The 24,050-nt window shown below is 45.4% G+C and overlaps 1 protein-coding gene across 8 annotated transcripts in view; it reads left to right on the top strand.

Annotated features, from left to right (window-relative positions):
* Window positions 1-24,050, top strand: part of DLGAP2 (DLG associated protein 2) — a 911,233-nt gene that overhangs the window by 377,847 nt on the left and 509,336 nt on the right. For 2 of the 8 annotated variants that reach the window (XM_083177378.1, XM_083177373.1), the window contains exon 1: window positions 14,276-14,771. The exons of the other annotated variants lie outside the window; for them this stretch is intronic. The gene's annotated coding sequence lies outside the window, so the exon portion shown is untranslated. Of the gene's footprint in view, window positions 1-14,275; window positions 14,772-24,050 lie in introns of those variants that run through there. 8 annotated transcript variants of the gene reach the window in all.

The raw sequence follows: 24,050 nt of genomic DNA, 5'->3' as shown, positions 1-24,050 counted from the left end.
ACTGGCGAGCCAATTGGAGCTTGCGTCCCAGCAGCCGGTCAGGAGCCACCACTGCCTTTTTTGGCTGCTGTACCACGACCTCTGATTGGCAAGCCGGCGCAGCATTTGAATTAGCTGCGCCACGGATGGATGGACCTGCTCTGTGCAGGTCAGTGCTCCATGCCCCTTTCATCATTAACCTCAGCGGCTGTGCTTTATGGTATAAAGTTTATACTAGATGTTACTGCGTATGTGTTTCTCCTATATTATAAAGTTGTGCTCATAGGACTGTATACAGCTCATTCACTATGAAGAACATGCATATATGTGATCCCGCAAGCAGAATAGCAGTATTGCAGGTATAAAAATCTTTGTATTCTGAAAATGTAACAAGCACTTTGTCATCTGTAAAAATGTGTCCAGGACTGAAAGACCTGGCAGTAGCAACAGCGCCTTTAACAGTGACAATCAGGATCAGGGATTCCCCAAATAGGCCAGATATAAATGGGTGTGTATCAATATTTCGATAATGAGTAAATCGACATTCAATAGGTTGACACAATATGGTTGACATGCATTAGGTCAACAGGGTCAAATGGTTGACATGGTAGTGCACAAGGTCGACTGATACAAAATGTAATCAGGATCCAATAGTCAACATGGACATGGTTGACACAAAAATGGCCGGCTGTTTTTTGTTTGTTTGTTTATGGTGTTATTTTGCATAATTATCAGTATACAACCAAATTAGTGGAGACATGTACCCTCACTTTGCCATGCTTTGGGCAAGGTGTCTCGCTCCACTTTGCTCCCCACATGTAAGGGCCCCATACACTACAACGATTTGTCTGACCTGGAAGTCCGATGTAATTTCTCTTGACCTCCCCCCTGGATCTTCCCGGGAGTGATTCCATATGATTTTGTACTTTTGTGCTATTTTTGCATAAGATATATCACATGCGTTTGTTCAAGCCAAGATAAAAGATAAATTGTATGCAATATATCTTATGTTATGGTACAATCTATGGTACCATAGATACTGTATTTAATGGGCTGGATTAGGGGACTAGGGGTGCTGGAAATGCCAGTCACACTTCCTGTGATATATTGCATGCGCAAAATAACCACTCCCTTTTCCATCCGATGTCATGGATTCTGATAAATCAGCACTAGCGATGTAGGGGCTCTGTACCGACACTCATGGGACCATGCATAGGATCGAAAACACATACGATTTGCCATTTTTCATACTAAATATATGGGCACGATGGGACAGAACCGCTTGGAATCGTCCAAAATCATCAAATCGTATGGGGGCCTTTACTACTGCCAATCGTAGTCCATGTGCATGGTATGTATATGATAAAGCAGTTGAATAAAAAAAAACATTGTCAACCATATGTGTATAAACCGTTTGAACCTGTGGTGTTTCTTGATCCATGATAAGCCTTGTCCAGTGGTAGCACACCCCAATAGCCCCTAAAACTGTGACTGGTTAATAATAGGGGCACTTAGGGGCCTATATATTTCACTAAAATCAACTTGAAAACCATCTGATTGTGTGCAACTAACCATTCAAAATTTACAGGGTAGTGATGCTATTGCGCTGCTAGAAGAGTATATGCTGAATATATCTGCTGGATAGAAATAAATCCGGACACACTGCTTAAATTGTAACAACTTTATATCAATGAATTAACACACATAAATTACAATACATATAGTTGAAAGTGATGAAATAAAAAAAAAATATATATATATATATATAATAAAATAAAAACATTCATTCCATATGGAAAGGCCTTTTGAATTAGAGGGGTCTCCTGTTAATATAGTCGTGCAGTAGTCAGCATTAGTGCAATTAGCAGCAATATTTGGACAGTTCAATATAGATTATAAAGGTCCGCACATAAAGGGTATAGGTGATGCAGTAAGCCAATACTTTTTAGCATGTATGCATAACACGCAAATAATTTTCCATTGGCAAGAGAGGTTTAATAGCGCAGTCCGCAATAATTTAGCTCAACCCTTGGGATGTCAGTATAGGGAGCTAACAATTGATCAATTTGCTCACCTATTTTGTGCGGAATCCAGTCCTTAATAGGCAGAAGGATCCTTACAGCTCGGCGGCTGTTTGTAGATAGAAAGCCGGTAATTGCCGGTAATTAGTATGCACACTGTATGAGTCCGGAAACACTGGTCCCAAATACCGGGCAGCAATTTTTCCAGTGTGTGCAGCCTGAGCGTAGCCCAGGACCGACTCAGCCCGTGGGCTAGAAACAGGCTGATCATAGACATCACATAACATCCCTGAAAACGCATGGACACACCAGCATTTTCCCTGCCGCTCACAAAACACTGCCAGTTGACACCCACAAATGCCGGCTTTCTGTCAATTAACTTGCATACGGCCAGTCATTTTTAAAAAGCTGGTTTTATTGCAGGAATGCCTCGCGCATGCGTACTGCAAGGTGTACGCATGCGCTGTCTATTGATTATTGTCCGGCCTGAGAATTCACTGAAGAAGTCCTATATCCATGAATGGGAGCAGCTAATGTGTGTGGATGTGCGTGTTATAATACTGTATAATACATAAATGTAAATTATACAAGAATTGCTTTCCATTTGTCAGGTGGACAATTTCTAAAATTTTAAAAATGAACAGACTGCAGATCAATAGAATTATTTTATAATAATATAATAATATATTTGCTTATGGTAATGATAGGCAGCCTGGTACACTTCAGTGGCTGCATGGGTTACTCTCTAAGGCCCTTATTCTGGTTGGTGCAGTAATATCCGCGTGCGTTCGTGCCGCCGATGTTTTGTGTCTGCGCATGTGCAGAGGCGTCTCTGCGCATGTGCGAGCGGAGCGTACGGCCAAATCCCGCATGAAATGTGAACACTCCGAACAGGGGGTGGAGAGGGGCGTGAAGGGCTATTTGGGCTCATTACCATATGCATACGCCCCGCGTTTCATGGGCGTTCCCATGCAAACGCTGGGCGTACGTATGGTAATGCGGCCGTGACGCACGTGTAGGGGGCGGACATATGACATCGCCGGATGTCAGCTGCCCGCCGAGATCCCTGCTTTTGCATGGAAAAATGTCTGTGTGGTCTGAGGTTGCGGGAGCTGGTGGAGCACTCGGTCCTGCATTCGATGGTCTGCGACCATCGAATGATGGGGGAGGTTCCCTGAGATGGAGGAGGCGTATTCCATGAAAAATACACGTGCAGTCCGTTCGGCCAGCTTCTTACCGCGTACGGACGGAGTTGGCGATCCATATGGAAGGCGGGGTTTCGAACGCACGGTCCTGGCCGCATATTCGGATCCGGCCGCACCGATCAGAATAAGGCCCTAAGTTACAAAGGGCAGCACCTTACCCTTACTTTCCTTATCCAAAATTTTTATTGACATTCAATTACATCACATTTAAAATCATAATTGCACTTTTGTTACCCTTTCTTACCCTTACTTTAAGTAATGAATGAATACAAATATGTTTCATCAAAGAAAGTCATATATTACCTGCATTGACCCTGAGCATCTGAAGAAGCACCTGTCCATGAAATTGCGAGGGGACTGCCATTCGGCATTTTTCTGTTGCTATTTTAGCTCATGCATGTGCGCTAGGATCCATACGCACGCGCAGTCATTTGATGATTGAATGCACAACAACAATCAACTCTGAATCTGGTCCCCAAACTGGACAATCAAGCATCCATGCTCCCCACTCATGACACCTGTGAGGATGTTCCCTTTTCTCCAAATGCCCTACAGTATATGCACTAGCAGTGGAATATGTTGACGTTGCATTGAGCATCTATTTGAAGGATAACCTTTTGTGAACACACTAGGTCCACCTAAGAATCCATTATATCTACAGCAGTTAAACCCTGACATGTGTTTCAGAGTCACTGAGGTCCTGTATGTTGCCCATCTTCAAACTTAATAGGGTGCACAGACAGATTCCACAAAGACTAAGGATATCCAACACATACCTATCCCAAAGACAAGCTGAGTCTGTAGCACTTTTCGGGTATGGTGTCACAGCCCGGCGCGGCGCCAGGCCCGGCACCGGCTACTCACCCCTCCGCGTTCACCGGTCCTGGCGCCGTGATGGTGCGGGGCTGGCTGGATGCAGGCGGCGGGTAGTCCGGAGGCTCCCCAGTCTATTGGCGGGTCCAGCAGCAGCACAGACGCCTGCTCCCGGGACTGGGCGCCGCCATGTTGGGCAGGTCACGTGATCGGCACTCAGTGCTTCTATTTGATACCTTCCTTCCCCACTAGGGGGCCGGACCTTGCTGGGCTGAGGTATAAGTTCCAGGAGGCTCTTAGCCTCATTGCTGGAACAACTCGTCAGCTGTCAGCATCTCTCTGCAGCTCCACTGGTTGTGTGTGGTTCTGCTGATCCTGCTCTCCTGCCAGATCCAGCTCTCCTGTCCCAGCTCTGATCCTGTTCCTGCTCCTGTGTGTTAACCCGTTCCTCCCTGCTATCCTGATATTCCAGTTCCGTCATCATCTCCTGTAGCCGTGTCGGCAGTTTTCAGTTTCAAGCCCCGCCTTTTGGACAAAGTTGTCAGTTTTCGTTTAAACCAAGTCTGGTCCTTTTCAGTTCTCGTTTATTCTTCTAAAGCCAAGTGTGCCGTTTTTCAGTTACAGTAGTCATCCGGTCAAGTCGTCAGTTTCTCCGTCAGCATTCTCTGGTTTACGTCATCCACATCTCAGTTTTTGCCTCAAACATCCAGGTACTCCCTACGTCCTTCCTACTCCTGTCCCGATCCCTAACCTGAGCGGCTCATCCTGTCCGCTCCATCTAGGGCACCCGTGGGTGCTCCAAGTGAGGGGCCGCGACCTGCTGTCCAGACGCAGCGAAAACCAAACTTCCTTGCGGGGGTCCCTGGAGAAGACCGCTGGGCAGTTAGACTCCGCGCCCTCGCTTTGGAGTATTCGTCAAAACCCACTGCCCAAAATATATGCAGAGGTCGTACATCCAACCTGCCAAATTCCAAGGGCGTCCCGCCCCAGTCTCGCCTGAATCTGAACCTGAGGTGAGTCCTCAAGATCCTCCGGCCGTGATAGTTTGTTCCAGCCACATGGATTCTGCCTCAGGACCCGGTATTGTGGCCGATTTACTTCAGCAGATTGCGGCCCGTTTGGAGGGGCTGGAGAATACACAGAGGCAGTTGGCTCAGGGCCTTCAAGACATCGCACACCGACAAGATCTTCTACAGACATCCTTACCTAAGGCATCATCTCGGCCTCCAGCTGATTCTACCCGTTCTCAGTCTGGTGCATCCTCTGCCTCCAATCAGCTCCATTTGCCTTCTCCAAGCAAGTTTGATGGAACACCCAAGCAGTGCCGCGGTTTTTTAAACCAATGTGACGTCCATTTTACTTTGCAGTCTGGTCTCTTCCCGTCAGACAAGACACGTGTGGCATACATAGTTTCTTTGTTATCCGGAACCGCTCTGGACTGGGTCTCTCCACTGTGGGAGAGGGACGATCCTCTTCTATCAAACTATCGTGACTTCATTGCTCAATTTCGTCGTATCTTTGATGAGCCTGGACGCAATACTTCCTCGGCTATGGAGATCCTGCGCATACGGCAGGGGAACCGCTCAGTAGCTCATTACGTGGTACAGTTCCAAACTTTAGCATCGGAAGTTAGTTGGAACGAAGAGGCTCTATTCTCAGCCTTCTGGAGCGGTTTATCAGAGCGAATTAAAGACGATCTGGCGACACGAGATCTTCCCGAGACTCTAGACGAGTTGATCTCCCTCTGTAACAAGGTGGATCTACGATACCGTGAGAGACAGACAGAGAAAAACAAAGGAGAGTGTCCCCGTACCTATCCTGTACCTCGTCCTCCTCCCGTGCCTACTCCAACTCCTGAAGAACTGATGCAGGTGAACCGGGCTCATCTGTCAGTCGAGGAGAGGCAGCGACGTCGACGAGAGAATCTTTGCCTATATTGTGGTGAGGCCGGCCATCTAATCGCCCAATGTGTGAAGCGTCCGGGAAACTCTCGGTCCTAATAGGGTCCGGAGAGGTCCGATTAGGACAAGTCCAAACCTCTCCGACTTGTCTAGATTCCTTACTTGCGGTTCAGCTCTTCCTCAAGAAGAACATCAACGTCTCAGCATTATTAGATTCTGGAGCAGCTGCTAATTTCCTGTCTCAAGAGTTTGTTCAGCAACATAAAATCCCGTTATTAGAATTAGAGACCCCGATCCTCTTAACCGCAGTCGATGGTAGCCCCATTCCACAAGGCCTGATATCCTGCTGTACTACCCCTTTGACCCTTCGGGTAGGCGTACTCCACCAGGAACAAATCGAATTCCTGGTCATTCCTCGAGCCTCCTTTTCCATGGTCCTAGGCCTTCCCTGGCTAAGAAGACACAACCCGCAGATCGACTGGTCTTCCATGCAGATCCTTTCCTGGAGCTCTTCATGCGCTAAATCTTGTTTGAATAGAGTAGTTCCTCTGTGTAATACCGAGACCAAACCACAATTTGAGGTTCCCGTTCCCTATAGATCCTTCCTGGACGTATTCAACAAGAGGGCGGCTGACATCTTACCACCTCATCGGAGGTGGGATTGCCCTATTGATCTGATTCCTGGATCCAGTCCTCCCCGCGGACGCATTTACCCCCTATCCTTGACTGAGACTCAGGCCATGTCAGATTATATCACCGAGAATTTACAGAAGGGGTTCATTCGCCCCTCCTCTTCCCCCGCGGGAGCCGGATTTTTTTTGGAAAAAAAAAAGACGGCTCTCTTCGTCCCTGTATCGATTATCGGGGACTTAACGAGATCACTATTAAGAATCGATATCCTCTGCCTCTCATTCCCGAGCTCTTCGACCGAATTAAAGGTGCTAAAGTTTTCTCCAAGTTGGATCTCCGTGGGGCTTATAATTTAATTCGCATCCGAGAGGGGGATGAATGGAAGACGGCCTTCAACACCAGGGATGGGCATTACGAATATCTCGTAATGCCCTTCGGACTTTGTAATGCCCCGGCCGTCTTCCAGGACTTCGTGAACGAGATCTTTCGGGACCTTCTATACACGGCAGTTGTGGTTTACCTCGACGACATTTTGGTCTTCTCTCGGGATCTGGACACCCATCGGGATCAAGTCAAGGAGGTCCTAAGTCGTCTCCGTCAGAACAAATTGTACTGTAAACTGGAGAAATGTATCTTTGAACAGTCTGCCGTACCTTTCCTAGGGTACATTGTGTCCGGGCAGGGTTTACAGATGGACCCCGAGAAAGTAGCAGCTATTCTAGATTGGACGAAGCCCACAACCCTACGTGCGGTTCAACGCTTCTTGGGGTTCGCAAACTACTACCGCAAATTTATCCAAGGGTTCTCTTCCATAGTCGCCCCTATCACGGCCCTCACAAGGAAAGGGGCTAACCCTGCCAACTGGTCCCAAACAGCCGTAGATGCTTTTGAAAAATTAAAACAAGCTTTTATTACAGCACCTGTCCTCAGACAACCTGACATGAAACACCCCTTCATTCTTGAGGTCGATGCTTCATCCGAGGCGGTAGGAGCCGTTCTCTCCCAGTATGGGGAGGATGGGAAACTTCATCCCTGCAGTTTCTTTTCCCGCAGATTAGCTCCAGCTGAGCGTAACTACCCCATAGGAGAACAAGAGCTACTCGCGATCAAACTAGCCTTGGAGGAATGGCGATACCTTCTAGAGGGGGCGCAACATCCGTTTACAGTCTACACCGACCACAAGAATTTGCTGTACCTTCAGTCAGCCCAGTGCCTCAATCCTCGCCTGGCCCGGTGGGCACTCTTCTTCACCCGGTTCCAGCTCAAATTGTCCTTCCGTCCTGGCTCAAAAAATACCAAGGCAGACGCCTTATACCGGTCCTTCTCACCCTCTGAGGAGGAGAGATTAACGCCACCAGTGCTGGACTCCATGGTCTTTGCGGTTACTCAGTTGCCTACCCCTCCGACCGGCAAAACTTTCGTGCCCACTGAATTAAGACCGAAGCTGCTGAAATGGGCTCATCAGTCCAAATTCACAGGTCATCCCGGTGTTCATAAAACATTGACTTTCTGCGACGTTCTTATTGGTGGCCCTCTCTTCGCAAGGACGTTCAATCCTATGTCTCCTCATGTCCAGTGTGCGCTCAACATAAGTCACCTCGCCAGGCCCCTGCCGGGAAACTTTGCCCACTGTCCATTCCATCCCGTCCCTGGTCTCACCTCGCGATGGACTTCATTACGGACTTACCCTCCGCTGAGGGTTTCAACACCATTTGGGTTATCATGGACCGTTTCTCGAAGATGGCCCATTTCGTGCCCCTCAAGGGCTTACCAAGCGCTCCATCACTAGCCCAGTTGTTCATTTCTCACGTCTTTCGTCTTCATGGCCTCCCAGAAGAGATCATTTCGGACCGCGGAGTGCAGTTTGTGGCGAGGTTCTGGCGTGCCCTCTGCTCAGCTCTTAATATTCAGTTAAAATTCTCAACCGCATACCACCCCCAAACAAATGGGCAAACCGAGAGGGTAAACCAGGACCTCGAGACCTTTCTTCGGTTATACCTCTCCTCGTCTCAGGATAATTGGGTGGAATTGCTGCCTTGGGCCGAATTCTCGCATAACAACATGTACCACAGTTCTTCTCAGACTACCCCTTTTTTCGTGGTTTACGGTAGACACCCCCGAGTACCTGAGTTCCCTCAATTGCCTGCCACCGAAGTACCCGCTGCTAACACCTCTTTACGTTTCTTCTCGGACATCTGGAAAAATGTCCATTCTGCCCTACGGAAGGCTTCCGTTAAATACAAAAAATTCGCAGACATGCGACTATCTGCTGCTCCCGCATATCGTGTGGGAGATCGAGTTTGGTTATCTACCAGGAATTTGCGACTTAAGGTGCCCACCATGAAACTGGCACCGAGATTTATAGGCCCATATACCATCACGCAAATAATTAACCCAGTGGCCGTCCGACTCAGGCTTCCTTCTTCGTTGAAGATCTCCTCCACCTTTCATGTGTCCCTGCTCAAACCCCTGATTCTGAATCGTTTTCGGAAGACTCCTCCCAGATCCCTCGCTTTGAAGACTCAGAAAGGGGTTGAGTTTGAGATCAAAAAGATTCTAGATGCCCGTCAACTCCGGGGTAGACTGCAGTTCTTGGTAGACTGGAAAGGGTATGGTCCGGAGGAGAGATCGTGGGTACCAGCAGAAGATGTTCATGCGCCAAACCTGGTAAAGAGTTTCTTCCTCAGGAACCCAGCTAAGTGTCCAGTGGCCACTCCTAAAAGGGGGGGTACTGTCACAGCCCGGCACCGTGATGGTGCGGGGCTGGCTGGATGCAGGCGGCGGGTAGTCCGGAGGCTCCCCAGTCTATTGGCGGGTCCGGCAGCAGCACAGACGCCGGCTCCCGGGACTGGGCGCCGCCATGTTGGGCAGGTCACGTGATCGGCACTCAGTGCTTCTATTTGATACCTTCCTTCCCCACTAGGGGGCCGGACCTTGCTGAGCTGAGGTATAAGTTCCAGAAGGCTCTTAGCCTCATTGCTGGAACAACTCGTCAGCTGTCAGCATCTCTCTGCAGCTCCACTGGTTGTGTGTGGTTCTGCTGATCCTGCTCTCCTGCCAGATCCAGCTCTCCTGTCCCAGCTCTGATCCTGTTCCTGCTCCTGTGTGTTAACCCGTTCCTCCCTGCTATCCTGATATTCCAGTTCCGTCATCATCTCCTGTAGCCGTGTTGGCAGTTTTCAGTTTCAAGCCCCGCCTTTTGGACAAAGTTGTCAGTTTTCGTTTAAACCAAGTCTGGTCCTTTTCAGTTCTCGTTTATTCTTCTAAAGCCAAGTGTGCCGTTTTTCAGTTACAGTAGTCATCCGGTCAAGTCGTCAGTTTCTCTGTCAGCATTCTCTGGTTTACGTCATCCACATCTCAGTTTTTGCCTCAAACATCCCGGTACTCCCTACGACCTTCCTACTCCTGTCCCGATCCCTAACCTGAGCGGCTCATCCTGTCCGCTCCATCTAGGGCACCCGTGGGTGCTCCAAGTGAGGGGCCGCGACCTGCTGTCCAGACGCAGCGAAAACCAAACTTCCTTGCGGGGGTCTCTGGAGAAGACCGCTGGGCAGTTAGACTCCGCGCCCTCGCTTTGGAGTATTCGTCAAAACCCACTGCCCAAAATATATGCAGAGGTCGTACATCCAACCTGCCAAATTCCAAGGGCGTCCCGCCCCAGTCTCGCCTGAATCTGAACCTCAGGTGGGTCCTCAAGATCCTCCGGCCGTGATATATGGCCAACAACCTTTCCAAATGTCTGCTTTACTACTATGAGGACACAGCCCGCTGATCTAGCTTTTGTACAACGTTGAACAGTTTTAGCTGGACTGCCATGCTGCTGCTGTCTTATGCCTTACAGTATGCTCACTTCCAGTGTGATGCTTCATTGTTTTATTGAGAAAGTTCCTGTTGTCATCTCTCCCGATACCTTGTAGCATGTTACATTATATTCCTGTTGAAAATAAACTGTTGGCTCTAGTCTTTGCTTGTCAAGTCTCGCAAGTTAATCTATGAACATCCAGTGTAGTTTGAAACAGACCACCAAACCATGATTACTATTCTCCCCAAACCCCTGCATACATCCTCACAAATTCTGTTTTATGCTTAAGCACCAAAGGTACCATGTGGACAGGGCTGTGTTTACAGGGGAAGCCATGCAACTGCATGGGGCTCCGAACGGCTCGTTCCGCTGTTGCCGCTGGAGGCCGAGTTGGATCCTCCTCAAGCTGTGGCTGTGCCGTGATCTGGGCAGATTGAAATCGGTGACAGTTGAGCAGAGAGTGGTGGGCTGCCTGGCTGTATTCAGAATCAGAGCAGGTCCACAGGACCATGGGCTCCGATTTGCAAGTCAATGCGAGATTTCAAAATAGCAACAGACCTGCTCTGAATACAGCCGGGCAGCCCACTGCTCTCTGCCCAGCTGTCACTGCTTTCAATTCTCATTCTCATGTCATGAGATTTTAGGAATCAGTACACCTTCCAAAAAGGGGGCATGACCTCCAAGAGGGTATGTGATCTTACAGCATGTACTCTACTTCCATCCCTCCGGGGGATGCATAGTGATCCTGGAGCACCTAGGTTGTCACACCCACGCATAGCAGAGCTGCTGTGATAAAATGGTTCTACAATCTTCCCTCTGTCTGCAGATATTGTGGTCTGTGGGTGGGACAGTGGGCCTAATCAGTGGCATCACTGAGGGGGGGGGGGGGGGTGAAGCCTGCACCTGGGTAGCACCCTTTAGTGGGGTGACACAAAACAAGGCTGTACTTACACCTGAACCCCTGATGTCAAATAGCAGTATATGAGAAGCACTTTTGCACTGGTGCAGTCAACCTACTTATATCTAAATATATTACTAGTTTCCCTCTAGTTCTCAATGTGACACGGCGGTCAACCTACTTATATCTAAATATAGTTCTAGTTTCCCTCTGGTTTTCAATGGAACACGGCAGCCATTTTTAAGGAGATTTTGTATCCAATTCTGAAGAGCCAAATTTTGATACACAGATTAATATTAAGCTTAAATAGAAAAACGTCACGTTCTCTGCCACATATAAATACCATTATTTTGGAATATATATATATGCAGATATATATATGCAGATATCGGTCGGCACTCTTGCCTGCTGTGGCAAAGTTCTGTGGTGCCTTCCCAGTTTTGTAGATAGACGCAGAATAAAGCGGCAGCACTCACAGGGTTAAGGTGGAAAACGTTGTATTAAAACACAAACAAACAGTGGTCACATCAGTTGCAACTGATGTGACCACTGTTTGTTTGTGTTTTAATACAACGTTTTCCACCTTAACCCCGTGAGTGCCGCAGCCTTATTCTGCGTCTATATATATATATATATATATATATATATATATATATATATATATATATATATATATATATATATATATATTCACACTTTACAATGAAACTAGATTGTCCCATATAGTATATTTATCTCTATCTCTCTCTCTCTGTGGGTAGACTGATGTACGATGCAAAGTACACCCACCACCCACTGCGACGAATAATTGCATACAGTATGTACTAACATATGCGATTAATAGTGCAAAGGGCAGCTATCCCTCTGCAATATTCTCAGGAGCCTGGCGGGATGAGGCCCAATGGGGGAAGGGTATGACGCCATGAGTAACCACACCCGGTAACACCAACCCTTGTGACGCCCCTGGACCTAATTATGACCTGATAGCAGGGCAGATTGGTTTTCAAATGGGCATAACCATGTACACTTATGGGGGGGGGGGGGTGTAACTGCAGGGAGAGTTAGATTTGGGTGAGTTATTCTGTTTCTGTGCTGGGTAAATATTAGTGGGTTTTTTTCACCCTGCAATTTAGATTTCAGTTTGAACACACCCCACCCAAATCTAATGGTGTGTACTATTAGACTTAAGATTGGACTGCTATACAATCTTTGCTAACTCTGTACTATCTACATACAATTAATGATATCTACATTCGATTTGCACTATATAGTCATTGCTGCCCTGTCTATCTGGGTTTCGATTTGTGCTGTCCCGGGATCCCAAGGTAAAAATCCTGTGCGATCTGCATACGATTTTGACTATATAGTACTATATAGTAAATATATATATATATATATATATATATATATATATATATATATATATATATAGTAAATTTAATGCTGGATTGTACCGTGTGTACACAGCATTACTCTCTCTGTACATGTTACATCTGCCCCGCCTGCAGTGCACATGAATTTGCCCATTTTGAGAACAAATTTGCCCTGCGACCAGGGCCCTTATTCTGGTTGGTGCGGTCAGAGCCGCACACGGGGCTCCGACCGCACAAACCAAGGGCCGCCCACCGGACGGATCGCCACGGCCGTCCGTACACGGACGGCTGGCGATCCGCACAAAAATGGTGGAGGCTACGCCTCCACCATGGTGGGAGCTGCCCCCTGCCTTCGATGGTCGACGACCATCGAAGGCAGGCCCGCACGCCGCGGCAGCTCCCGCAAGCTCAGACCACACGGACAATCGTCCGTGTGGGAGCTTGTAAGGGGGCTGAAAGCTGACATCCGGCGACGTCAGCTTTCCGCCCCCATGTCATGGTAATGAGGGCGTCATGCCCTCATTACCATGCATACGCCCCGCGTTTTCATGGGAACGCCCATGAAACGCGGGGCGTACACATAGGGAAATGAGGGGCTGAAGCCCCTCACGCCCCTATACGCCCCCTTTGCGGCGGACGAAATCCGTCTGCGGCGAAGGGGGCTGCACATGCGCAGAATGACCTCTGCGCATGTGCAGACCACAAACATCGGCGGTACGGCCGCACGCGGGCCGTACCGTGCCGATCTGAATAAGGGCCCAGGTCTGATTGAGGCCCAGTGTCTGAAAAGCACAACTGTCCCACTGAAATCAGGATGGTTTGGAGGTACAATCATATATACGCAGTCATTTTAAAGAAGTGTTACTGTACATCAGTGATTTTCAACCTTTTTACCTCACGGTACACTAAATAAGATTTTAAAATTGCCAAGGCACACCATGAGATCCCCACATGGCAAAACACATTGGCCCCCATAGGTAAAAAAAAAAAACAATCACACTGGTCCCCACAGGTAATAAAAATAAAATACATTGGCCCTTTACATGAAAAGAAGAGACCAGTAAATAACAGTTGAACTGGTGATGGCTGTAAACTGGTCTGGGTATCTCTGGATCTGGGGGCACACTTGAGAACAGCTGAAGGCACACTAGTGTTCCACGGCACAGTGGTTGAAAAACATTGCTGTACATGCTAAAAAAATATATATAATAATCTTGCGACAATGCAGGATGTACTTTTTCAACAAAGCATAATTGACATTACTATACAAAGAAAGTTTCTGAATTGTTTGAACTGAGCTGGCTGGTAACTTATACCTATGTTCTGAACTGACTGAGAATTTGTGCGGTGAGGTGAAGAACATCTCTTTGTGGTGTCAGCATTTTACATGATTTTCAACAGCTTTTTTCACACCTTAGCAGCATCGTAGAAGACCGTAGAAATATTCAGTGTTCATGCTGCAGATCCTCTGCTTTAGCAGCCCTGTAAATGTTCTTGCAAGATTCACGTTATCTCAGCAGCCAAAGATTCCTGAGATTGATGGGACACTATCATCTACCCTGCCCACCTCATTATAAAGGGCTGTGTCGTCAGTGGCAGTGACGTATTATAGGAAATTGCCCATTTATGGCCACTCAGGCAAATGATATCATCACAATAGGTTCTCCTGTCTAAATGTGGATCATTCCTGAAATGAAATTACAGTCTCTTATCTGGAAAACAAGAGACAGGGGCACCTGGTTTATGTAATTAGTATCCTGGGAAATAACATCATCCTATAATGAATGCATAAATCCTATTTTGTAAGTCTGTTGCAGCAGCAGCAAGCAGTCATTCTGCTACAGAACAGACCCCACATCCACAAGGAGCAAGGCTCCACATCGTGTTTTCTGTTGTACTTGAATATATAGGACATGTATTGCAATCCTATGCTTTGCACAGTGCTGCAGTGTACTTGTTTTGCAGTGCTGCTTAAGAGCTACAGAACAGCTGTGAATTACTGGCTTCTTGGATACATAATTTGAAATCTCCGGCCTTCATGTTTTTCTACAATCATTGTGATTCTTGGGGGAGAATGTGCAAATCCTTGTTCACACATCAGTTCAGTATTGGTTTTGGAAGCCACTAGCAATACAGTAGTCTTTTTAAGGTAAGATGCTTACTTTTTATATAACCTTCAGACAGTAATATTGAGTATCCTGTTGTTTAGGAGACAGTAATCATTTGGCTTAAGCTAGTTTCTGTGTTAAATATTCCATTCACTGCACTTTGCCTGGCGTGTAACTACAGAGGCTGCATACTGAAACTACCTACTGTATCTGTAGAAGAAGATCCGTACCTTGCTTTCTGTATAGCTTTGCAAATACATCTACAGCAATCTGATGGATACTATCCATTCTGGATGCATATAGTGGCATCACTGCTGATGCTTACAGAATGTTTTCAAGTTGAGCATATTCTAGCAGCTTTTGCATCAGCATTGTGTGCAGTACAGCAGCAGATATGGTAAAGGTTCTATCCATCTAGTGTGCAATAAGGTCTGCAGAAACAGATGGAGTATTTTATTCCAAGAGAGAGACAGGCAGTGTGTTTGCCGGAGAAGACCAAAGTGAACAATGGCATCTATTAACACTACTAAATGAGGCAGTGCTTTGAGAAAGCTACATTAATGTTATGCTAAAAGGAAATCCTAAAACGTATTGTGATGCAAATAAGACATCTGTAAATCTGTCATATGAGACCCGAGTGCTACCCAAAACCTTGTTCAGACCAGACAGAGCGTTTTTCAATGGGCTTGTGGTTTAAAACATGCATTCTTGATGTACGTAGAAACCACACACTTCCCACTTGGGATCCGGGCAGTGTTCAAATGACAGAATTGCTGAAGTGTTCAAGTCGTTAATTGAAAACTATCTCCGTAAGCCGGAAACTGTACAGTAAGAACAGGGTTAAAGGTCTCTGAAAACCAGTCTACCTTAACACTTCCAGCCCCTCTGGTAATGCATGTATTGGCCATACACAGTATATGAATAGACTGCAGTTTGGAAAGAATGCATGGCTTAACAAACAGAACTGATTGATTTGAGAATGAATAAGTCTGAAAATGCTTCTTTTCCTCCTCAACTGCTTATCTGCCATTTGCCCGGTATTTCATGTGAAAAAAACACCCACAAGTTCTAACAGAGGGCTAATATTTCATTACCATCATCACTGCTTCTATTTTAGGAAGCCAGCTTCTGTATGCACATTGTATACTTATTTGTGTTTTTATTGAGTCAGAAAACATGGTATACAGTAATGGCTATGCAATAATCCATTACATATATCACGAGTCTGTTTATATTGTTTATTATACCATATGTCATTTGCTATTCAGCAACAAGTTATGTAACACAGTTCTCTATGCGGTTTCCAGATGTTGGCTAAAACCATAAGGGCTTCAGTTCATGTCTGATGTTTAATATATTATTTACATCCTGTTAACAAGATTCCCTCATGTGGATCACCTTTTCCAGATGACTTATGTTGAACACAAAATAATGACATGGTGATATGTTTTAATTAGTTATGAGAAATGGATTAGATGGATATTATTTCACACTTTTAATCTATAGACACAAGACGATGTACTTGTTTGGTAGTTCTGTTTATACAGATGGGGCCGCTCTCTGCGATGTAATCCCCAGCCGCCAGCCCCTGCCCCGTCCTCCAGAATGTGACGCACCGTGAGATGCTCGAGCGCCCCATTCTCGTCAATGGGATGAGCGAGAGCGTGAGTCGCTCAGGCATCCCCGTATGCCAGCCACACCGACCGACAGCGCTAGAGATATGTTGCTCTACCTGGCGCAACGAGAGAGGCTCCGTCTGTATAGTTTATGATAAATATCCTGCATATATTAGTGATGATCTGGATTATGTTTCAGATGTTCTCAGTTGTTGTAATTGGTTTTTATTTTATGTCTCATAGTGTCCTTTTCTTTCCCAGTCTAATACAAAGGCTGTGGGCCAATGGGCTGTGGGCCCCAGCTCAAGGTGTGAGGCATGTCTGACAAAGCAGAAAGCAAATGCAGTGCTCATGGTGGGAGGCTATTCAGTCCTGCTCTCAGTCTAATGTTCATGTGGCACAATGTTATATTCATAACATGAATCCAGGTGTATTTGTGTCTGCCATGCTCCAGATGATGGATCCTACTGTGTAGTTCAGTCTGTTAGCAGTCTTTAATCCCCTACATGGCTGCTGTTCTGTATTTGTCTATAGGTTGCTTTCATAGAATCTATATGATCTTTGGTAACAGTTAATACCTGTTTATAGAGTAATAATCTTTACTGCCAATCATACATCAGAAATAGGGCAAATTGACATGTTCCAAATGTTGTGGAACCACAAGGTACAGCATGCCCAACCAGTTTGTGGAGATAGATGAGACTTTTGTTTGCACAGCAATTCAAATAGTTTATTTGTCCTAAACCTGCTTTTTACCAAAACAGTCTCCCCAGGTGGTCCCCCCCCACCCCCCGCCAGCAAAATGTTCGACATTGCCTTGTATCTTGTAAATACAGATGTGTCCCGCTACATTGATGCCTATATCAGCCTAATGTAGGGGAATTGCTTTGCAAGTGAAGCGTAGCATCCCTGTCTGCTCCCATTTAAGTGGATGGGAGGGGACATGCACATGCTTTCTCCCATTCGCTTTAATGGCATGGTGGGAAAATGCGATCACATCCACCTGCTATGCCACAACATCCATGCTGCCATGCAGGCAGAGGAGGATTTTCTACAAGGCAAACTAGATGCCTGCCTAGTGCCCAGCAGATTCCAAGGGGCCCCATAAAGATATCCAAAACAACCCCAGAGGAGCATTGAGCCACTACCGCATGATTTAATGACATCAGATGGACCTGTCCACGCTCCCAAAGCCCGTTTCGATGATCTTTGAAAGGATAAAATTATGTGGACACAAAATGGTTTCATCCCCTGTATGTGGGCAGTCAGTGTACTTTAAATGTGGCACAAGTGTTAAGCCGTCTTCCAAAAGACAGCACCGATAAGCATTATCGGTAGACTGTACACGCGTTGAGGTTCTCTATCAATGCCGACTGCAATCAGCAGCAAAAATATAATGCTATGGATTGTTTGAGGAGGGCCCCAAACCAGTATCTTCCCTAGGGCCCCATGAGGTCTAACTATGCCTCTGCGCATGCAGGAGAATCACAGAAAGGATGTAAAAGGACACGTGTAGCACTCATCTCCTCATTCATGCATAGGGGGTGAAGCTGTCTAATGATAATTCCATATAAGAAATGATGTGGTTGAGGTACAGTGCATCATGCATTGCATCATTTATTTTTAAATCATACGTTGATTAATGAAGTACATTAATGAATGTGGTGCGGATGCATCAGTGCAACTCAGCCTCTCGGCCTCCTCACGGGATAGGCCGAGAGGCTTGTGAAAGCCATGTGGCTGGACACCTGGAGAGGTGGGTGAGTCTCCTGCATACATCTCCCCTCACCCATACTGGCTTACTGAAGCCCCCTGCACCCCCTCTCCTCTTACAAATCATAAGTTGGTGATCTAGGTGGGGGGTTTACATATGTTGCTGAATAACGTCATTATAGTCCTGCCTCCTGCTATGCAATGCCTGTTTTCTCTGCATTATATAAGGGGGCAGTGCATCAGTGACACAATTGTGCTGCCACAACCATAATAGGTCCACATTCGCACCTGCCATGTCCTTTATGCACCGACGAAAGTTCCAATGAGAACAGTATACTGTAAGATATCTGAGGAATAGCCCTTTGCCGGGATTAAGAAGGACAGTGGTTGTACAAGTAACAGTGCAATCCTTTTATAATGCTGTATATCCATAACAGTGATAGAAGATGCCTTTTATAAAATTACTTTATTTATTTTGGGCCAGATGCACCAAGCTTCCAAAGTGATAAAATGGAGAGTGATAAATAACCAGCCAATCAGTTCCTGCTTGACATTTTTCAAACATAGTCTGTAACATGGCAGGTAGGAGCTGATTGGCTGGTGGTTTATCACTCTTCATTTTATCACTTTTGAAACATAGAGCATCTCGCCTGTGATCTGGTATTTTTTCACATGGTTTTTCTTTACTTTTAAGAAGTAGAACTGGACTCTCAAGTTGGGGATGATTAAGGGCCTATTGGGCCTTGACCTGTAAATGTTTAAGGGCCTATTATGCAAAGTGGAGGAGTTGATACCAATGCCACGTAGAACCAATACCTATATGCCCCAATGTCTCCCTAAATATATAAAAGTACAACAATTGCATAAATGGTGAGGCATGGCGCTTGTAAATGCTGCAGCTCCATCCACTCCATTGTAAATGCTGCAGCTCCATCCACTCCACTGTAAATGCTGCAGCTCCATCCACTCCATTGTAAATGTTGCAGCTCCATCCACTCCATTGTAAATGCTGCAGCTCCATCCACTCCATTGTAAATGCTGCAGCTCCATCCACTCCATTGTAAATGCTGCAGCTCCATCCACTCCATTGTAAATATGGTACTGGCCCAAGTCATGGTTCCATTTCTACTGCTGGGACATGAGTGCCCTGAGGCAGGGCTGGCTGTTCGGGCGTCATGTAGAGCTGAAATATATAAACATGTAACACAAAAAAACTTGAGTGGATATACTGTATGTCCCTTGAGTTCCCCTTGTATCCCTGGGAAATGGACAAACTCATAAAGCTGTAGGGCATTTATGCTGTTCAAAAAGTTGCACAAACCCTCTTATTGAAATGTTTTGCAATAAGCAGTGTAAGTAAAATACACACTTATGCCCTCATTTAGAGAGATACTATGTTCTGTATGAGGACGTACAGTAATGTGCATTTTACCTACAGTACCTGCTGTATAGATAAATAAGCGCATTGTCCATCATAATTTTGTAAGGCACATACAGTAATAGCTGCTCAGTATTATGGGCTACTACCTGTGCCCCATTGCGCTTTGAGAGACAGATCCTTCTGCTCCATACATATCTAGCGTTAGAGGTGTATGTGTGAAAATGCTGTTTTCATTTGTTTTATGCTTCCATTTTATCAAATGTGCATGCAGGCTAGGTGATGCATTTCACATGGTAGCTCCTTATGCCCCGTACACATGGTGAGATTCAGGGTCACTTTTGAATCGATATCGTAGTCAAAATGGAATCAAAATCAAATGGTTTTCAGCTGCATTCGATCCGATTCAATGCCGATGTGCTCTCCCATTCAGTCTATATCGAATATAAAAACAGACTGCAGGCTAGACTATGTAGTACAGATATAGTACAGATCTGTACTATATAGTCACAATCGAATGGGTACACTGTGCCATACAATTCTATTGCCATCGAATCGGGATTGAATAGAAAAGGAATCATACCATTTGTATGGAGCTTTAGTTTACACACCTCTATCATTTATACTGTAACAGCATAAGAATTACTGGCATATGGAAACTTTGCAATCTGGCTATGCGGCACTCCAACTTTATGCTTGCTCCGACCTTCTGTAGATCTACACCATAACATGACTGTTTTTTTTATATTGATTGCATCATCTGGATCTCCATGCCTCTGGGATTTTACCATAAATCATTCTTTTGAGATGTTGATTTTCTTTCAAGTGTATTTATAGATTTAAAGTCAAGGAATCTTCACTGGTTAGAAAGCTTAAGAACTTGGAATTGCTTCACGGTAAATGCTGGATTGTGATGGATGAACCGCAGTAAATGAATGTGGAGTATTATTGCTTACACATAAGTAATACAGCGTTAATAAAATGCTTTTTTCTCTGCTAAACATAACATTTAGATTTATGGAATGGTCTTCTAATTTCCATTGTATTATGTGGTTGTTGCTGTATTTTCTTGACATTAACACATATATTGTTGTATGGTATCTGATGTCTAAATTGTATTTCTTTTCTTCTGTTTCTCACACATGTATTTTCGCAATATCTCGTTAACGTTTCCAACTGTGGGCCAAATGTAATAGGGTGAGAGTTTCAGAAAGTGAGAGATTTTGGGTGAGTTTTCCCATGTTTTTTAAAGCAGCAATCAATTTTATGGCAAAATCAACCTGGTTTTGCAGTGTAATTGATTGCTGCTTTAAAAAACATGGGAAAACTCTCCCAAAATCTCTCACTTTCTGAAACTCTCACCCTATTACATTTGGCCATGTATCTAGATTAAAAAGGGCTTATACCTAGTTTACAATCCTCATTACTGGACATACTGTAGCAAGCCTATAAAAGAAGGTTTGAGACAAATGCTACAAAGTTTTTATCACTGACATTTTCAAATGTTTAAATAGAAAACATTTACTATAATCTCCAATAAGCAGCCCTTGGATCTGGGAGAACACATGGGACCGGGAAGTTTTCCCGGATCCCGTGTGTTATCTTCTGAAAGCTGGACCTTTTCAGTGAAAGTTGCATACCAATTCCCCAGATTTGCCTGCTAAGCAATTGGGTCTAATACATTGTCCAATATGAACTATGTGACATTACATTTTCAGTGAGAAGAGTATGTAGTGGATGTTATAATAGTAAGAGGGTATAATGTGGTATAATATTACTTGGGGTCACTGTGATGTGGCAGAATATGAAATGGGGATACTGTATGGCCGATATTATGTGTACACACTGAACGGTAAACAATCACATTGACCTGCATGTTCAGGCAAGAGGGGAGGGGGTCATGAACGATGTGTGGAAGAATGCATTATTTATGATATTGAGTGCTCACAACAGAAGAAAGCCCTTTCTGAGCCATATCTTTTACTATATTCTCTAGTGTAGCATTTTTTAACCACTATGCCATGGCACACTAGTGTGCATCAAGCTGTTCTCGTGTGTGCCCCCAGAGCAGGGCCGGACTGGCCATCTGGCCAAGTGTGCCCCCTGAGCCCGTTGCCTAAGGTCCTGAGCAGCTGGGCTTCATTCACTGTGTGCCGCGCTGCCCCCCGCGTTATTAGCATTTTGATGCCATGATGCCACAGTGTCATGACGCCATGACGCGACCGCTCCTGAGCCCGCCACGCTGCCTCCTCGCTGTCACTATGTGCCACCTGCCCGCAGCATGTCATTTTGCATTACCTGAGCCGCACCTGAGCTCGCCCCGCTGCCTTCCTGCCCGTCAGTCACTGAGTGCTAAGCCGCCGCCGGATCATTTAAATGTTGCTCCATAGCTTCTGTGGTTGAAAAGGAGGTGACTACCATCAGTCCCCATGTGCTATATCATGGGTCCTCAAACTGTGGCCCTCCAGATGTTGTGAAACTACAAATCCCAGCATGCCTTGCCACAGTTTTAACATTCCCTTATAGCAAAACTGTGGCAAGGCATGCTGGGATTTGTAGTTTCACAACATCTGGAGGGCCGCAGTTTGAGGACCCTTGTGCTATATGGAGGTATGACAGTGTAATTCTAACTAGCCTCCTGAACAGCTACCTTGGAGGCCAGTGGCTACAATATCTAGGAGTTTAAATTATTCTATATCCACCAGAGGTTATACAAATGCTCTGACAGAGGTGGAGCTTTATTGTGTCTTATGGGCATTACTTGTGTGTCATAGTATGTATTGGGCAATACAGTGTGCGGCAATGTGTAATGGGCATTACGGTGTGTTCCATAATGTGTAATGGGCATAACGGTGTGTTCCATAATGTGTAATGGGCATAACAGTGTGTTCCATGTGTAATGGGCATAATGGTATATTCCATAATGTGTAATGGGCATTACGGTGTGTTCCATAATGTGTAATGCTCCTTTTTGTGATGCCACGCCTCCATTCTGTGAGGTCACACCCCCTTTTCACCATGCAGCTTCACCACGTAAGAGCCCTGACTACTGCAGGTGGGCCTGTGTGCTCAAAATGCCAGGGCCGATTTCTGGTCCCATTCCGGACCTGCCCCAGAGCTAGAGATATCCACACTAGTTTACAGCTACCACCACCAGTTCACCAGCTCCTACCAACTGATTACTTCTTCCCATTACTGCCTTCAAGATTTTGTCAGCTGTCAGTAGACTTCTCTACCCCTCCCTCTCAGAAACTCCACCTCCCTACAAAACAGACTCTCAAAACCCACATCTTCATTTAACCCAGTCATGTCTCATCCAGACCTTCTGTTTCTGCCCCTTCTGTATGTAAGCTCTCACAAGCAGGGCCCTCTCTCCTCATGTGCTTTTTCCTGCCTTAGACTATTTTTTACGACTTACTACTTTCAATGGCAATTAACCCTAACTCTTTACCACCTTAATAATTATTTTAGTGTCCCTTATGTAACCATCTTTATTTACTATGTACTGTACTTGTCTTAATTTGCCTTGTACTATTAGTTGTTTTCTTGTTTTTGCACATTTATGTATTCTGTTAGGCACCATATTAATAAACGATGATGATGATGATAATAATGTGTACTGGAAGGCCTACAAAGTGGCAGCATGTAAATTAGGGAACTACTATGGTTCATAAAATAAAATAGGGCACTTCTATGGATCAAAAAATGAAGTAGAGCATTATCGTTGGACATAAGTTTATTAACTGCTGCATAGTTGTATCTTTCAAGAAGCATTGAGACAAGGGCCCCTTCAATATGTTGCCATGGGGCCCACAACATTCTGGTTATGCCCCTGATCTGTGTATAGTAGTAATGAACGCATTGGTCTTCTGGAAATGGCCCTGGGTTTTATGAACCTCTTTGCACGGTGAGGCTAATGTGTGCTTTATAAATCCATTTACAAATGACGTACTCTACACTAATGTATCAAATTTTTGTTGACATACAGTTAGTTTCTATCAATACTTATTACTTTCATAATAACTAAGCAGCAGGCACAGTTGCGTTGTTTGGCTGTATCACTTGATGGCATTTATATCCAATAGTATAACAAAATAAAGGCTTGAAAATCGAGCAAGGATATGAATGGACTTGAAAACAAATTGTTCTAGGTTCAAAGTCTTTCTTGTAATAGCCTTCTCTACGCCTCACAGTATTATCATGTCGCTTGCTCTTTCCAAGTATTGTGTCAAAAAGTCTTTAGTGTAGATTGCTATTCCTAGTATATACCTCATACAAACTTGACAGTGACTGTTCTGGTGTTCTTGAATGCTGTTTGTTTCTTGTCTAAAATACTTTGGAGTCATTATAACAACTTAGGTTATAACAACGTAGGGTATCTGCTCATACATTTTGTCGCATTGCCTACATTGTGCTCAGGGCTGTAACTAGGTTGGTGTGGCCAGTACCACCACATATAGCACAGGATGCCTATTTGCCAGGTGCCCACTTCACTGTTTTTATTAGCATGCACCTCTCTCCGCACTTATCTGGACTCTCTGGAGCAACGCTGGAGCATCGCCTTCTGGGTCCTTTGTGTAGTGAGAGACTTCATGACCTCTATTCGACAGTGC

This window comes from Crinia signifera, chromosome 3 (assembly GCF_055691185.1).
Source record: "Crinia signifera chromosome 3, ASM5569118v1, whole genome shotgun sequence".
NCBI classification, from domain to species: Eukaryota; Metazoa; Chordata; class Amphibia; order Anura; family Myobatrachidae; genus Crinia; species Crinia signifera.
Note: the sequence above shows the minus strand (reverse complement) of the source record. Positions and strands in the feature narration are given on the sequence as shown.